The sequence below is a fragment of the Leopardus geoffroyi genome, chromosome A2, assembly GCF_018350155.1.
Source record: "Leopardus geoffroyi isolate Oge1 chromosome A2, O.geoffroyi_Oge1_pat1.0, whole genome shotgun sequence".
Classification (NCBI taxonomy): Eukaryota; Metazoa; Chordata; class Mammalia; order Carnivora; family Felidae; genus Leopardus; species Leopardus geoffroyi.
In genome coordinates, this window is record NC_059331.1 from 132,676,531 (window position 1) to 132,692,685 (window position 16,155).

A 16,155-nucleotide genomic window follows, 5' to 3' on the forward strand; every position below is an offset into this window, starting at 1 on the left:
GTTTAAAGAATAATAATATGGCAAAAAGGTGACTAATTAATCAGTATAATTTCCAATTGGGAAAATTCAGGAAAGAATATAAAAACAAAGAAAAATATCTGAATGTCCACTACTCAAGTCTATCATTGTTTATACATTTGTGAATTTCTCCTATCTCTATTAAAACCAAGTATTGCTTTAAAATGTAAACAATAGAAAAACAAACAAAAAAACCTCATTTAAAGGACTTTTCTGTGCTAATGGCCACATATTAAAAAGAAACCAAGGGGTGTGTGTGTGTGTGTGTGTGTGTATGTGTGTGTGTCTGTCTGTCTGTGTGTTTGTGCTGGGGCATGAAAACCCGGGAAACCGATTCAGAGTTTGTATATATGTAAATGTAAAAATCATATACACACATGGAGCCTTCAACAATATTGCAGTTTCTCCCTCTCAGCAGGGTTTTTTCAACATCAACAGATAATTATTTTGGGGGGGATTTCTCTGTGTATTGTAAGATGTTTAGTAATATCTCTGACCTCTCTGTGATAGATGTCACTATTAATTCTCCCCTCACCAGTTCGTAATGACCAAAAATTGTCACCAGATGTCACCAGATTTCTCTTGAGAGACAGTATCATTACCACTCGAGAACCACTGCTCTAAAGCTACATTCTTCTAGACGGTTTCTTTTTAGCAGCAAAAGGATATATCATTAGATTGTTTTCAATGGGTAGGAAAAGCAGAAGATCCGGATAAAAGTCACTGTTGGGAAGATTTGCCACATACTCCTGACTCCTAAGTGTTGGTTTGTTGTTGTTGTTGTTGTTTAAATGTTTTCAGGTACTGGCACTGTCTCCTAAGGTATGGCTCCCTTACACAGCAGCTGGGACAGGAGAGGCCAGAAGCTTTGGATCCCCAGTAGTCTCAGTCTCCAGCATCTGACGAGCAGGCAAAGTCTTAAACGTTATTTTTATATCTCTAGGTTGACACCATCCACCAGCCCAAGAGAAACAGAACTGCCACAGCCTCCCGTATATCTCCCCACCTGGGAGGGATAGGAGTACCTCTGTTACTATTCCCTGTGACCTCTACTGACACCGTGGGGGAGTGGTTACTGCTAGGCCATAGTGAATGGCCTGACTTTCCACTAGGCTTCCTTTGACACCACCCCAGTGAGGATGAGAAGGGGCACCTAGTTATGCTGGTGGGGGTGGAAGTCCAGCTCCCCATTTGGTTTCCACTGACGCCACAAGGGGAGGCCTCATCCCTGACAGTAGTCAAATTCCTGGCTCCCTTCCTGGCCTTCTCTGACACCACCCTAGTTGGGGAGGAGTTGGGACACCTCAGTAAGCCTTGGCATGGGTAGAATTCTAGGCTCCCCACATGGCCTTTGCTAGTGCAGGTAGAAATGGAGCTACCATTTTATTAGTGGTGTTTATTAGTGTGTTTAGCTGGAGTAGAGCAACTACTTTCTGAAAGCTTTCTGCTTGCCAGGCTGCCCCTTCCCTGGCCATTGGCTAAAGAGAGAAGGCTTTCCTTGAGGCTATTTTTGTCTGCATCCTTTGGCATTTCCAGGTTATCTGCTAACTCAGCTCCAAATCTGGGATATACGAAGTAAAAATATATGTACTTATGTAATGTATAGCTTCCCCCAAATCATCTTTTTCATTGACATTTTTGAAGTTACTAGCATAAGAAGTTACAAAGAAATATCCTAATTTAGTCTTCTACATGTCTATAAATTCTTTGCTTTTAATTTGTACTCTTGTATTTTCCTGAGTTCAAGAAAAATCTTTTACCTCAGGCCACACTGAAGGTCTAGAATATTGTTTTGAATTAATGTATATTATTGCTCTTATAGAACAGTATTGTAAGGACAGGTACATTTACAATTAGGCAGCTTGAGAATGGGATAGTAATCATACCATTTCCTTACCATGGGACCATAGACTGGTCATGAATCCTACATAGGTCTTATTTTCATCCTCTCAGATAGAATGATATATCTGTCCTACGGTTTTGCAATGAAGCTGAAATAAAATTAAATAAATGCTGGCAATTAACACCGCTTCTGGCTTTTAGGAGGTGCTTGATACATGCTAGATTTTAGCTGATATAGGGAGGAAAACATTTTCCTCAACCCTCTTAGCATCCTGGGTCAGGTTTTAAAATTAAACTGACAAAGCCAGATTAAGAGGAGAAAAGCATATACATTTAAGTTTTACATAATACAGCAGCCTTCATAAGGAAATGAGGTCGCAAAGACACAGACTTGTCTTTTTATGCTAGGTTTGATGGAGAGTGGAGAGTTGGTTGGGTAAAGGAGTAGGAGGTAAATATACATTACATTGGGGGAAATTTAGACAGTCCTGTTAAGATTCTTCTTAGGGTCCCTTTGTCTTTGGAGAAAAAGATGCTCCTTTCCTCTGTAAATACAAAGCCACCTCTCACAGGAGGATTTTATGGCCTGTTTCAGGGAAGGATGATATGGGTAGGTGAACTTTTCGGCTTCTGCCATGTTCTCAAACTCCTTCAGCTTAGATTATTCAATATTGCACAGTGCCATATTTTAGGGTAGTATGTCCTGCCTCCCATCACTATTTTAGAGTATAATGAATAATTACATTGATGGTGACATTCTTTATCTTTTCAAATTTATTAGTAAAATACTCTAATTTGAATTTATGCTCTCAATAAATTTGTTTTGAATACTATATAATATTTAATTATTAATGTTAATTAGTTAGGAAGTTTCCCAGTAAAGTACTTTCTCAAAAAGAATACAAGTCAGAGATGTCTGGGTGGCTCAGTCAGTTGAGCGTCTGACTCTAGCTCAGGTCATGATATTACAGTTCGTGGGTTCGAGCCCCACGCAGGGCTCCATGCTGTCAGTGCAGAGCCTGCTTGGGATTCTCACTCTCTCCTGTCTCTCTCACCCTCTCCTGTTCACACTTTCTCTCTCTCAAAATGAATAAATAAACTTGAAAAAAAAAGAATGCAAACCAAAGTAAAGAAATTCATGTCATTCAGCTTTGTGAGAGGATGTTATTTTATGTGTCCATCCTCTTCTGTTTATATTGGACCATATTATGTTCTTGTTACCTTAACACACCCCATGTTTAATACCCAGCTCTTCATGCTTTCTCCTGTGATCCTGTTCCCTAGGTCTCTGCTTTAGCAGGCTACACCCATTAAGAATTTTCAATATTAGAGAGGTGCCTGGGTGGCTTAGTCAGTTAAGCATCTGACTTTGGCTCTGGTCATGATCTCATGGTTCGTGAGTTTGAGCCTCAAGTTGGGCTCTGTGCTGACAGCTCAGAGCCCAGAGCTTGCTTTCGATTCTGTGTCTCCTTTTCTTTCTGCCCCTCCCCGCTCATGCTCTGTTTCTCTCTCTCTCAAAAATAAATAAACATTAAAAAAAGAATTTTCAATATTAGAAAACAAAAATAACATCTTAATATGGGGTTTGGTGATCAGTGATTGAATAAGAGGGTCAGCTGTATTAAAGAGCCTCAAAACCAGTTGACTCAGTATTTGGTTTTTCAGTCTAGATCTTGCCCTGCTACCTAATTGGTTGGACACCGAATCTGTGGTGTGGCTCAATTAAGCATCCAACTCTTAATTTAAGCTCAGTTCATGATCTCAGGGTTCGTGAGACAGAACCCTGAGTCAGGCTCTGTGCTGACAGCAAGGTGCCTGCTTTAGATTCATTCTCTCTCTCTGCCCCTCCTCGGCTCATGCATACACATGCACACAGTCTCTCTCTCTCTCTCAAAATAAATAAACTTAAAACAAAAAACGAGACAACGCAGACAAGAAAATCCAAGATTTGGAATTTACATGCCAGGAGGAAAAAATGGTAAACAAGTTGGGATAAGAATGGGAAAATTTAGTTGCAGAGTACAAACTGTAAACTTTACAAAAGTATAGCATAAATGCAGAAAAGTGCACTAATTATAAGTGCACAGCTTAATGTATATTTCACAATGTGAACACATTTAAATAACCATCATCAAGATTAAGAAGCAGAACATTAGGAGAGCTCCATGCTGCTTTCCAGGCACTATTTCTACCTGCCCCAAGGGTATGTTCATTCTATGTTCATTCTGAAGCTGTGCAACACTGGCAAGGGCTATATGCCCTCCCTGACTTTTGGTAGGAGAGAACATTCTATTTGAAATCCAGGATAAGATATGATTTCCTCAATTTATGAATTCTATGATGATTTTTCTTATTATATAGCAGCATTAAACTCCTTATCCTTTAGCCTCTTAAAAATCTTGAGACTTAACCATTTCATAGCCACTGTGAAGACAGTTTTAACTAAGTTCCACATATGGTATGGAATCACAAAATGACTCAATAAAATAAGGACTATTTGTAATCACTCCACATTTGCTGAGGAAACTGAGGATAAATGAGTTGGCCAAAGTCTTAGTGTTAACAAGTGGCAGAGTAGAGTGCAAATTAATCTGATTCTAGAGTGTAAATTCTTAACCAGAAATTTATTCTCACACTCTCCCACAGATACCAATAAGATCTGATATTGTTGAAACTCTCTCCTTTATTTCGCTTCGATCGTTTCACATTCAGTGGCTCATTGTAAAAATTGCTTCCATCATTTGATAGTTTTGGAACTTAAATGTAGAAGCAAAGATAAAAAAGAAAGCTGCTGGAAATGATGTGCCCAGTAAAATCATATATCCTGGAAGTTTTAATGAAGACTTACACCTTAGATGATGGACTACATCCTTAATTTTTAACTATTAAGATAATATAAAAACTTCCTCTTAGATATGATATTTAGCTACAGGAATAACTGTTGAATGAGAAGGTCATGTATTGTACCTTCTGGAATATTTTCAAGCTTTGTAATTAGTAAATGCTATCTAGAATTAGATCATTAAGTCTTCATGGGGTACTCCATTTATATTTAAAGGTTTGGAATCAAAGCACTTTTAACACATGCCAATCTCTTAATCTATGAAGGTACTAGTTTCAAAGATTAGGTTTCAATTATCAATGAGTTTATGGCATAAACAATGTTCCATAATAGTAAATAAATTCACATGAAGAAAAACTATTTAAGGTTTCATCTTTTTTACTTTTTACCTAGTATTGCACCTGTAGGAGACATAATATATAGTTATTCTAGTAAATAACCAAATGTCCTTACAGTTCAAGTATAAAGTAACAGGTTGATGATGAAATAGATTTATTCTGAAATCAAACTCTCATTATTATGCCTGACCCATTAATACACAGTTCTTTGTGCCTTAGATTTACACAGTCCTCAAGCAAGAAGAAAAGGTTATTAAAATTAATTTTTCCCGTAGGACTTATTCTGGATTTTCACACACATTGCACAAGCAAAATGGCTTTTCAAACTCATGCTTTTTGTCATCCTAATTGTTTTACACATCTTGGCAACTTTTCACACCCTGCATAAAACAGGGGATCATTAGGAGTCATTAGAAAATAATATTTTTCTTGCAAATGCATTAGAGAATTTGCACATTATTTTATGCCATTTTGGGAAGAGATGTAAATTGTGACTAATCATGAATCAAACAGGGTCACTTAACAATAATGTAGGAAAGAGTTTCTCAGCAATAGCATTTCAGAAATGAGAACTTGATGGGATTTGGACATTGAACCCTTATTACCTTAAATTATAGCATTTTATTTTTATTTGATAGTTTTTAGTTCTTAAGTGATTAGGTGATATTTTGATTTCTTCTTAGGTATTACAAGAAGAAAATAAGTGTAAGGAAATGAACAATAAAATCAAAGTCAAAGGTGAAAGTTGTATTCTTAGTTTACTTTTACCAAATGATTTCTTACAGAAAGAACATAGATATGAAGTGGGACAGAAGGAATGTAAGGTAAATTTAGCAAAAGTATGCAATTTAGATAGTGAGATGTTGTTGGAGGAAGAAAAAAAGGCCTGTATTTCAGTATTACCAACGTTTAAGTCATATGAATGAACAAATCTGATTTTATAGCCACTTGATGGAGGATCCAGGAGTAGTATTATCATTAGATCCTTAAGAACAACAAGAAAAAATAATCAAATCATTGCCATGTAAATCAAGTGCATACATAAAGAGCAAATAAAAAGCATTCTCTAACTTTGTTTCTTAGAGCCACTTCTCTTTATTCAGTCATACGCAATTGCATGTGCACTGAGGTCCTGAACAAATAGGATGTCAGAATCACATAGTGAACTTTACATTCTAACTTTCTTGACATATTTTATAACAATCTTTTATTTATCAAAACTAAGAAATTAACATTGATACAACACTATTTACTGAACTACAGACTTCATTCATATTTCTCCCAGTTTTCCACTATTATCTTTTTCTGTTGCAGGATCTAGTTCAGATTACCACATTGTATTTAGTTTAATACCTCCTTAGTCTCTTCTAATCTATGATGACTTCTCCTTCTTTTCTTATCTTTTATGGCCTTGATGCTTTGAAGAGTCATTGTTTTTTATTTATAGAATGCCTCTCAATTGAGTTTGTCTGGTATTTTCTCATGACTAGATTAAGGCTTTGGGGTTTGAGGGAAGCATAGCACGGATGTGCCCTTCTCATTTAATCATATGAGGCCAACTCCTTCTTTTAAAATTTACTTTAAATTGGTTTCCACGGGAAGCTTATTTGTGTGGTATAATTCTCTGGGTATGCAAGCTATAGACATGTTCTTGGCCTTTCTTGCCTAAAAAGAATAAATGAAAAAGTTGGAAAAGGAGTCAAGACAGTTTTATGGGCCAAACAGAATATTAACAGGATCTAAGAAATTATGAGAATCGTTGTTAAAAAAGCTAGAGTCATTTTATGCTATTTTAATTGGACATCTCTGCCATGCTGATTGACACCTATGGCTCTTTTCAACTCAGTTGAGAATAAATAACATCAATGACCACTGTATTCTGTCTATTATTTATAAGCTACCGAGGTTCAATGAGTCTTCTCACTAGAGTGGCCTCTGCATCAGGAAAAAGGTAATGAGAAATGCAATAATTGCTGAAGTTGGACTGATACATGGTAAGGATCATGTCCAAAGACACATTTATATTCTTCGTTGGCTGATGATCTGCTTTGTTACTTGTTGTTTACAAATAAGCCTTGAGTTTCACACAATTTGGTCACACAGGTAGACTTCAGAGTCAGATTGCTTGGGTTCAAATTCTTGCCCTTCCCCTTCTAGTTGCCAAGTCACTGTCCCTTCTACATATTTTGAGCTATTGCACATAGAACCCTAAAACAACAACACCTAGTAAGTATTCAATAATTATTAACTACTATCATTATTGTTCAAAGCTACAAGACTTTATTAGTAAATATTTTATGTGTCACATTTTAGTGTGGACAAATAAGGCATAGAACTTTTTATGGGAAAAGGGTCATTATACAAATAAAAGTACTCTTACATAGTTTGCTTAGCCTTTTTTATATCATTTATTATATATATATATTTCCCTATATCCCAAAATTAAATGCTTAGTTTCCTATTTTAAGACTGAGTTCATATTTATTTTTCCAAATACATTCTTCTTTCAGTTCTCATTTATTTTACCAACATTCACATCATGTTTAGTTTTCAGATATCAGGCCTCTTGATACCTAAACTTTCCCTGTTAATATTGACTTTTAGATTCAAAAGTTGGCTTAAAAACCTGGAGAATTTTATATTTATTCCTGGTATACCATAGCAGTTAAAGCTATTTATTTAGTACTGTTAAATAGTTTATTTAGTAATCTGTGCTGCTAATAAAAATGGGAAATCAAAATATAAATAAACTCATTAAGAGTTTGCAGACTGGGATGACAAGTACTGTTCACATAAATAAACAGTGACGTATAATCATCCTTTTATGATCTGATTTGCCTGGTTTTGTTTGAGCATGTAGGATGACCTTCTAGGTAAGATCGCTCCTTGCTTTTCTAAATCGGAGCATCCTAGAGGCTATATAAAATAACTGTACAACAAATTTATACTCCCACAAAAACTGTTTCACTATCCTCGCTGTGATGAAATTATATCCAGTATATGATATAAACAGCTCTTCATTAAATGAAGGAGTTTCTTTTCACTCATTCATGTGTGAATCCTGTGATTCCCATTGACAATGATATGAGGAACACAATAAAGCTATTCTTGAAGTTCTTACACAAAGTGAAAAAGGGCTCTCTCAGAAGTCTCTACCAAATCTGTCATCAAGTCTCATTGGCTCAAATTGGGTCACCTACCCATTCCTTGCTCACTGTTCAAGGAAATGCATTGCCTGGAGCTGGCATTGGTCCAACTTATCATGACACAGGTCAGCTGGAGGGCAGAGGACAAAAGGTAAAATCTATGAGTTCTGTTAGGAAGAAGAAAGGAGAATGAATGAAAAATAGGCAATTAAAAATGTATATTATGGTAAAAATTGGACATATATTAAACATACATCCACATGTCTATTAGTGTAAGAAAGTTTCTGCCTTCACAAACTTACATTCATTGGCAAATACAGACACTCAAATTAAAATAACTTTAATATTCAATATGTGCAACAAAAAAACTGAAACAGGGTAATTGGGGATGCTCATTTTAGGGAGGTGGCCTCTCTGAGATGGCGATATTTTAGTTAAGACTGGAATGGTCACAAGAGGCAGCCAGGTGAAGACCTGTGGAAAGAATGTTCCATTTCAGAGAGAAAGGCAAGTGCAAATTCCCCAAGACAAGCTTGGCCTTTTCAAGTGAGAGAAAGACTGGCAGAGCTACAACCTCATGAAGGAGGTAAGAGATTGGATATGAGAAGTCTTTGGGACTAGCTCATGTCCAGATCATAATGAAAAGTTTGGATTTTGTTCTACTTGAACTGGAAAGGCACCAGGGTTGCATTTCTGGGGAGAAAAGAGAGGCATCAAAGAGAAGTAAAGCTTTCTGATGTCAGTCTCACAATTTCACCTGCATTCATTTGTGTCAGCCAATCTCTTTGATCATGGGGTTTGAGACCATTCATTTGAGTACCCCCAGTATTTTTCTGATTTTCTGCAAAAATTATTGGTTAATTTTTCATATGCAGTTATTCTACAAAATGGGTCACTTTCTAATTTTAGAGAACCCATACTATTAACTTGAAACCACAAATTTACAACTGTCCAAAATGGAAGTTGGGCTTTATTGCAGAATTACTGAGGTAGTCAAAATATCCAGACTGCCTGGGAAACATTTTAAATGAGCAGATTTGTCAAGGTATGTACCATAAGTCAGAAGTAACTGCTATTCCTTCAACAGTCTAAACTGTCAACTCCATCCTCCTCCTGAATAAAAATAAACATTTTCTCCATAACAAAGGCTTTTTATAAAAGCAATAAAACAACTCAAGGGAGCATTGTTATCATGAGCTAATCACGCCCTTGGGGAATTAGAGGCACTTAGCTGCACCCAATGCCTCACAGCACCTGAGGGCTGTGATTATCTCCTGATAACCTCCCAGTCTGTCAGACAGACCTTGTTGGTTAATTAGATAATATTCAACTTGGTAATACTGTTTTTGAAGATTTTTTTGGAAGTTGCATAAACAAACACAATTTATAAAAACACGTACATACATACACACACATATCAGCCAAAAATTGGATAATTATCATTTACTTCAAATGAAACCAAGTTTTAAATAACTATATTTATATGTATATTTGTAATTGTATTTGTATTTATATTTATATTTATATTTATAAAATAGAGTCTAAGAACTAAATCCTGAGGTGCTACTTTAACAATGAGTAATTCTGATGAGCTCAACCCAGGAAATCTTTTAGAGAAACCACAAAAAATTACATAATGTAGTTTATTTACAATTAACAAATGGTTGTAACACTTCAATTCTTTGTGTAAGAGTCAGTTGCCCATTGTTTAATAAAGAGTTGGGGCAGAATTATGAATGCATATTGTTAATAATAAATCCCGGCATAATCATATACATTAACTTGGAAAAGTTTGTCATAATAAGGCTTATGTTAGGGTGACAGAGAAAAACTTAGAAATAAACTTGAATATTGAGTTATTTGGCAGTTCAAATGTTTTAATTAGTTTAAATATTTAAAGAAAAAAATTGCACAGCTGTGTTACTCTGCAAAATAAATTTACCTACTCTTAAAATGATTATAGTGTCTATGAATCTCACAAACTATGATATTACATTAATAAATGGGTGAATTTTTTAATAAAAGATGCCATACAACTGAAAATATTTTATAGCACTATCACTTTTCACAAGTGATAATTAAGAAAATTAAAAATGATTCAAAAGTTTAATTTTGTTTTTCTTGGCTTTCTTATGTACTTAAATATGAATGAACTAGATTGACCTAAATAATAATAATTCAAGGTAGAGTTTAAGTTTTGAAAACTACTAAGTTTATAATGTGGGAGGCTAAATAGTATACTAACAAAGGATGATGGGACTTTAAGGGGAACATCAAGAATCTAAGGTAAATAGCTAAGGATGGATAAAAAAGAGAGAAATTAGAATAAATTTACGATAGAGATTATAGAATTTTTTCCTCTTGGTTTTTCAAAATGCCAACAAACAAAGCAAGATTTATTGAGTCTCGGCTATATGCCAAGTGCCATTACCACCTAATTGCGTATAGGAGTCAAGATCCAAATAAAGTAGAGCCTCTACTCTCAAAGAATTTATCTTTTTGTTCTACACAAAATGTCTCATATGCCCAAACTTAGTAGTTATTTATGTAAGTCAATACAAATAATCAAATTAGTCCAAGATCTCAATACCCATCCGTCAGAATTACCAGAAGCATTTATTTTTAAACGCAAATTCTTAGGCCCTGAGAAATTCTAACTCAGCAGATCTGTGGAAGGAATTAGTTTTTAAGTCCCTCAAATGACTCATATTCACAGCTGTATTTGGGAAACATTTGAATATTGTAGGGGAAATAATATAATTAAAAACAAAATCTTTCCATTTCAGAAGACCTCTCCACAAAGATAGAAGAGAAAGAAAACAATTTTATTATTGAATAAGCATTAGACGGGAATGTGATGCACATCACAGGAAACCCACTAAGAGATTCAAAGACAGAAAGAAATCTCGCCATTTTATATGGCCCTACTGATACAACTCATTTCATGCATGTTTTCAATATAAACAATAATTAGTCCTCAAGTAAGAGAACTTGACAGCACTATTTGTCACACACAGTTTATCCTAAATTCACCTGGTACCTGGGTTTATACAAAGGAAAAAGAATTCCTCACATCTTTATGAGGGGCAATTAGTTTTGCAACTTGGAACTAGGCTCCCACCTCCCACAGAAACTCCACCTCCCACAAAAACTGGGAGGTGGGGTGCTGTGGCCCTTGGTGTTTACATTCCAAAGGGATGGCTAGCAGGCCTTTGAGGAAGGCATTCCTGAGTTGTAAAACTGGCAAGAGGCTTTTTAAAAGAGTTACATACTTCTCGAAGGGGCAGAGAAAGAATTTACAATTACAAGTTGACAAAAATGCCCTAAGAAATGGGTAGGCTGCATATCTTCCCTTAATTTTAACAGGGAAAATTAGCTTTTTATTTTTAATTTGTATTTGCTCCTAAAATATACATACCATAATCTCATCATCTAAAATGGTTTGTGAACAGGATCACCTGCCTGTGAGATCATGATTGTTTTTAATTACTCTTTTAAATTTAAAATTCTAAAGAGACTTGGACAATGTAAGACTGAACACTTAAATAAATGATTGAGTGAATAAAGGAATTGAGAAACGGATGAACAAAAACCCCTTCATCTGAGGGGCATTCCGTCATAGGTGAGCTGTCCCAGTTGTCTTCCATAGACATAAGTCTTGGATAGAGGAGATTGCTGTCTCACATAGAAATTCCATGAGGTGGCCTTCAAGGCCCCTTCCACCAATGAGATTCTTAAAGTGATTTAGATCAGGGACACGTGGGTTGAAATAAAGCAAGTATATTAGAAGTAATCACTGACACAAAGATAATTCAGAGTTGGAGGGACAACTACCTGTAGAATTTATTGCCTTTCTATTGGAAGTGGGCTGTAGTCATTAAGGTCTTTCATATAAGCAATGAACATTCTCAATGACCAGGAATACAAAAAATAAATCACCCTGACATCTTTTGAAATACAGTCATACAAGACTATGTAATTATGAAATTAACACAATGCCCCAGAAAGTGACAACCTACATTCACTGTGAGTGGGCTCTTATTTAAAAAGAAATAGCACTAAATTAAATATCAAACATTTTAGCATACTTAAGAGAAGCTACTCAATAACCAGGTAAAACGCATTTCTAAGGAGAATGTTTTGAGTCAACTGTCAAAATGGCAAAAATTTTTAGCCTTACCACATTTTTTTGACTATTCATGGGTTATTTACTCCTGTGTTTTGCTAATCCAAAGTAATGCATATGATGAGAGAGCATAAGGCAGGCTGAGGGCAAACTACAAGCTAGCACACTGCCCTCACCCTCCCCACAGTGGGATATGTGTAATATTCCTCAGGAACTCCTGGCTGCCCAAAAACAAAGGAAAGGAAAGAAAACAAATGGTTGATTGATAGAGATTAGAGTCCTGCAGGACATGAGTCTCCTTCAGTTTACAAATATCTTAGTACATTTCAAGAAAAAGGCAATCTTATCAATAGCCTAATCTCCAGAAACCTGTAGACTCCATTTCCTGGAACCCCAACATCACCTTCCCCTCTATAGTGATATGGGGAAGAAGAAAATATCAGGTAAAATTAAATTTCTGTATGAGCTACAGCCCTTGACAAATACTTGAAGCAAATGCAGAGTATACATTTCTCCAGGAACTCCCTACTATTTTAATGGTAATGCTTTGCTAGAGGGAAAAACAACCTTAGCTTGACAATAGCTAGCCCTCCAGTATCCTGTGAATATTCTTTAGTATATGAAAATCCTTTTAAGAAACTTCCTCTTGACTTTACCTCCCCCAACTCCATAGTATGTAACCAATTACTCTTCACAACCCCAGTGCAGCTCTTTCTGCCCATGGGTCTTGTCCCCATGCTTTAATAAAGTCACCTTTTTGCACCAAAGATGTCTTCAATAATTCTTTCTTGGCTGTCAGCTCCAAACCCCCCTACCACTCCAAAATTTCATTACATCCACTCAGTAAGGCAGTTAAATAAATTATTTCCAAGGTTGTTCTGGAAAATAACCCTTTTGAATCTTTCTGAATCAACCTGTGCCTTCTCTTACACAAAATTCTGGATTGTTTTCCCACTGATTAGCTATTTTATCTGCAAAAAGAAAAAAAACATATTGTTTTATGAGCTAACAAATTAATATTTTAGGACTGAGTAGATCTATTAGTGGAACAGTGATGCAAAAATATGACACCAGGCTTTCTTCTGAATTGTAACAGAACAGTAATGTTAGCTATTGCATACAGTTTTTGAACTAGTCTTCCTTTTTGCATAGATTGATGTATCTAATGTAACTATTTTTTCAAAGTTTCAAAGAACTATTTTCCAAACTATGTAAATTCTAAATTAAAATTGACCAAGCTGAAATTCCTTGGAATTTTAAAAGACAAAGTGAGGCATACTAAACATTTTAAGAGTTTAATCGAGCAACAAGTGATTGTAATATAGCAGTGCCAAAGAAGTGGCTAAGAGCATTCCATTCACAAGGGCTTGGGGAGGGACTTTCATAGAGAAAAGGTGGAAGCAAAGCAAGGAAACTATTTGATTGGTTGTATCTTAAAACCTAGTTGATGGTTTATTATTGATTATTCTTAAGTTTTTGTTTTTTTTAATTTTTTTTAACGTTTTATTTATTTATTTATTTATTTATTTATTTTTTCAACGTTTATTTATTTTTGGGACAGAGAGAGACAGAGCATGAACGGGGGAGGGGCAGAGAGAGAGGGAGACACAGAATCGGAAGCAGGCTCCAGGCTCTGAGCCATCAGTCCAGAGCCTGACGCGGGGCTCGAACTCCCGGACCGCGAGATCGTGACCTGGCTGAAGTCGGACGCTTAACCGACTGCGCCACCCAGGCGCCCCTTATTTATTTTTGAGACAGGGAGAGACAGAGCATGAACGGGGGAGGGTCAGAGAGAGAGGGAGACACAGAATCTGAAACAGGCTCCAGGTTCTGAGCAGTCAGCACAGACCCTGACGCGGGGCTCGAACTCACGGACAGTGAGATCATGACCTGAGCCCAAGTCGGGCGCTTAACCAACTGAGCCACCCAGGCGCCCCAAGGTTTTGATTTTGTATTTATTTACAGGCTTAGAGTTTGGTTTGCTTAGTAGGTTGCCATGGCATTAGAGCCACCTTAGTCTAATGGTCTCCTTGTTTAATTAACTTAAAAATCAGTCTGTAAGCTCTCTGGAGCAAAAGGATCATCTTTATTCTATCATTTCAAACATTATTTATATTTCTTTAATATTTTTAATGAGGTTTTCTTCAAGCTAGTGTGATGTTTGGAACGTATTTCTAGACCATAAAACGTATCCTAAGCCTACCTCCTAGCAGAGGATTGTGATGATATATGCTCAGAAAACACTTAATAGATCAGAGACATATAAGATCTTCAAGAATTTGAGGAATTCTTGGGAAGCCTGAGGCGTAACATATCTTTAAATATTACCTCCTTTCTTTCACACTAACTTCTTAGTTTTCTCCAGTAATAATAGGAATAGATAAAAAATCCGGAAGGCAATCAAGAAGTCTTCTAAAGTGATTGCATTTTCAGGCAAAGTTATCAATCTAAAAATAGACTAGCTCTACTTCATGGAACTTTCCCAGGTGTAGGAAGAAAATCCCAATGACATTATTAAACACATTGCCTAATACTTTGCCATTCTGGGCATTTGACCATTTGCTCTATGTGGGTATGTTTAATGCCTAAACTAGAAAGCTTTCACATATACAGATAACATCCCATTGAGTTTGTGGTTGAAATAGCTCCCAAATAGAGATGCTCAAATCAGGAATTGTAACTGCATGAAGTATTTTGATCAAAGAGGTGCCAATACAGAGTTAACAAGTCACCAATAACTAAATTGCTTATATTTACAAAAATGTCAGTTTTCTGCCCAACTTTTTCACTGCCACCACCAGACTTCTTCCCTAAAGGCAAGATCTTTCAACATTTTTAGCTCTTTCTTCAAGCATTAACTTAAATATTCCTAAATAATATATTTATATAGCTATGCTTAATTTATCAATATTATACAGAGCCAGCTTAATTTCTCAATATATGGCTAGTTAATTAGTTAATGTTTTTAAACTACTGTACACCTCCCTCCCTCACCTCTGCTCCCTCTTTGTTCTCAGTATATTTGGTTAAACAATACTCAGTGTAGACAGTCAAGACTGTGCAACTCTTTTCTTTGCTGAACCGACCAAAATAATGAACTAGAATATCTTTTTCACAAGCTATATTTAATTTTTTTCACTTGCTTTGTTATCTAGGTGCTTCTTAATTTTAATGATGAGTGATGCAGTTATCACTAATTTTTTTACCCAGTCTTTCAAAGATCTACCAAATACCTAAAATATTTTTTCAAATGTTCAATCTCATCTGAGGTCCACTGCCTTTCCTGGGAAAGATTTTCCTCTTATATCTTCATCCCCTGTCAAGTTTGGACTGATTCTGTCTCGGCCTAGAATAAAACTGTCATCCTTGGACTTTGACAATTTTCTATGATGGATCACCCATTACCTAAATCCTAGATTTTCCCTATTCTCAGTTTATTTCCATATTTTGCTGATACTTATCCTTTATTAGCTTCCTAAGAAAAGATATACTGGGCATATATATTTTTGCCCCTGGACATTAGAAAGTATCTCTATTCTACCGTCATACCTGATTGATAGTTTTTGCTGGGTATGGATAGTTTGGCTGGTTATTTTTACCAAATGTTAAACTATTTGTCCTCAGAAATTGGAAAATATTGCTTTATTGTTTTCTAATTTCCAGCATTATTCTTGAGGAAATTTGAACTATATTCTGTTTTTCAGTTATTGTTGGTGACCTGTCTTGTGTCCACCACTCTTTGGGTCTCCTTTATTCAGAAAATCTTTATGGTGTTCTGAAATGTCTTATGTGCCCTGTCCTGGGTCTGTTTTCATTCACCATATTTGAAGGAGTGTGACCTTT

The 16,155-nt window shown here is 35.9% G+C and overlaps 1 long non-coding RNA gene across 2 annotated transcripts in view; it reads left to right on the forward strand.

Annotated features, from left to right (window-relative positions):
• The window catches only part of LOC123606732, a 190,822-nt gene that overhangs the window by 101,903 nt on the left and 72,764 nt on the right, over positions 1-16,155 (forward strand). The gene's annotated exons all lie outside the window — the stretch shown is intronic.